This window comes from Pteropus alecto, unplaced genomic scaffold, assembly GCF_000325575.1.
Source record: "Pteropus alecto unplaced genomic scaffold, ASM32557v1 scaffold23, whole genome shotgun sequence".
Lineage (NCBI taxonomy): Eukaryota > Metazoa > Chordata > Mammalia > Chiroptera > Pteropodidae > Pteropus > Pteropus alecto.
The window spans coordinates 4722021-4724442 of record NW_006435837.1 but is presented as its reverse complement, the minus strand read 5'-3'; the positions used below and the strand labels follow the sequence as shown (position 1 = coordinate 4724442).

General features: G+C 40.2%; 1 protein-coding gene across 1 annotated transcript in view; it reads right to left on the bottom strand.

Moving 5' to 3' along the window:
• The window catches only part of BEND2 (BEN domain containing 2), a 53698-nt gene that overhangs the window by 40634 nt on the left and 10642 nt on the right, over window positions 1-2422 (bottom strand).

Here is a 2422-nt window from a genome sequence, read left to right as displayed (position 1 = left end):
ATAAATAAATAAATGAGAAAGAAAGGACAGCTCTTCCTTACAAATGAATTCTAATTAATACAAAGGAATGAGAGAAATTCAGAGTCACTATTAAGCAAACACCACGATAGTGAATGTTGCAGGTAAAATCCGTGAGCTAACTCAACCAGTGGGCAAAAACTTGAAAAGCAATAGTATATTTGCATAGTCTCGAAGTACCCATCCACCCAATATATTTATTAATTACAAAGGAAAAAACAGTAACTTTACAGGGCAAAAATCCAAAAGACATCATGTTAACCAAGTGATCAACGTTAACATCACCAGCAAAAAGATATGTGGACACCATGTACTCCTGATATGATTCACTGAAGAGACAATATCATTTTGTGCTGTTCTTGCAAAAAATGCATAATCTCAATCTATTCAAGAGAAAATATCAGACATACCAAAATTGAGAGATATTTTACAAAATAACTGATGAGTACACTCATCAAAAATGTCAAGGCCATGAGAGAAAAGTAAAGAATGAAGAATTGTCACAGACTGGAAGAAACTAAGGAGACACAACTAAAGTCTATATGGGATACCAGATTGTATGCTGGAATAGAAAAAGGACAGGAGAAGGAGGGATAGTGGTGAAATTCAAACAAGGACTGCAGTTGATATCCTGGTTTTGAAAACTGCACTGTGGTTATACAATTACCATAATTTTAAGTTATACAGGTAAATTAAGATTAAGGGCAGTTGTCTGGAGTGTATACATGATAACTCTAAAATTTTTGCAACTCTTCTGTAAATCTGAAATTATTTCAAAAATTAGAAAAGATACTGAACAGGGTACAAAACTTCTATGAACTTCCTATTAGATAAGGAAAACAGAGAAATAAAATGGTTAAGTGTTCACTGTCTTGTTAGGTGTTCACTGTTAAGGAAGCGAAGCATACAAATTCACAAGAGAGAAATATTTCTTGAGCTCATGACTTCAGTGTAACTCCACAGTATATGAAGGCTAAAAGGAATTTAAATCATTTTTCTTTATGATAGTAAATATGAATATACTTGGCAATTAGCAATTAATATACATAAATATTCAGTCTAATATATATGTATTGGAGAAAAAAAATAGCATAGATGATAGAGGCTCTGTTCATCCCTCTGGCGACCAAATAGAAGTAGTGATGGAAACAAGGAGCAGCAGCAAGAGAAAATCGCCTGGGGTGAACAAGCCATACAACTAGAGAGCAATCCAAGAAAGCACCCTGCAATGGCAGAAGGTAGGACAGGAAGAGGACGCTGGGCTGCCCGGTCCCAAGTGGCTGAATGACATGTGGCAGCAGAAGCCTCTTAAAGGGGCTGCAAATGCATGTTCGTGGTGACGGACCTGCTTGCTCTGAGCACCAGTGCCAATTCCGCTGTGCCCAGGGGGCACTGGGGACTTACAGGGAGATATTGTCGGAGTGAGGACCCAAGTGAGATTCACTCTGTACAGAAGTGCCGGCAGTATCCATTGTTCTCTATTGAGCCCTCCCCCTTCCTTGTGTGCGGACACAGTGCTGCCATAGCCGTGACTTCATCAAACTGGATAACAGAGGTCGTTCGCCCAGAGGATCCCCTGAAACCCCGCCTCCCCCAACTTGCAGCCCCACCCAAGCCACATTCATGTGTATCCTCAGCAAGTCAGGTGCTCCTTGCTGAGACTCACACTGGAGGCATCTGGTCTCTCTGGTGTGGCCTTTTGAGGCAACTATAAGCACAGCATCTGTGGATTGCTTGCTGAATCTTAACAGGTGGCCCAAGAGGGACACAGGCTGGGGCTAAATTTGTCCTGCAGCTGAACCCCTCTTAGGACTGTGCCACCAGACCCCTACCACACAAAGCTGCACTAATAAGACTGGGAGACTTAAGAGCTTTGCTTAGTGCATAGAAACATACATAGAAAGGCAGCCAAGGTGGGAAGACAAAGAAGCAGAAACAATATGAAACAGAACAGAGATCTAGAAATAATGGAGTCAAACAATCTAACAGATGCAAAGTTCAAAACACTAGTTATAAAGATTCTCGATCTACATTTAGGGGAAGTGAAGATGAACTCAGTAAAACTCTAACAAAGAGATTTAAAAAAAAACCATAAAAATGGAAATTATAAAAGAGAACCAGTTGGAAATGAAGAACACATTATTTGAGATGAAGAGTATATTAAAGGGAATGAACAATCTACGGCCATGCTACCCTGAACAAGCCCGATCTTATCTTGGAAGCTAAGTAGGGTCGGGCCTGGTTAGTACTTGGATGTGAGACCACCTAGGAAGACCAAGTGCTGTAGGCGTAAAAAAATAAAAAAATAAGGGATTGTAAGCTGACAAGGTTCTTGCAATCTGTGAGGTCAACCAAGGGTTGCCTCACCTAAAAAAAAAAAAAAGGAATCAACAGAGGGGAGGAA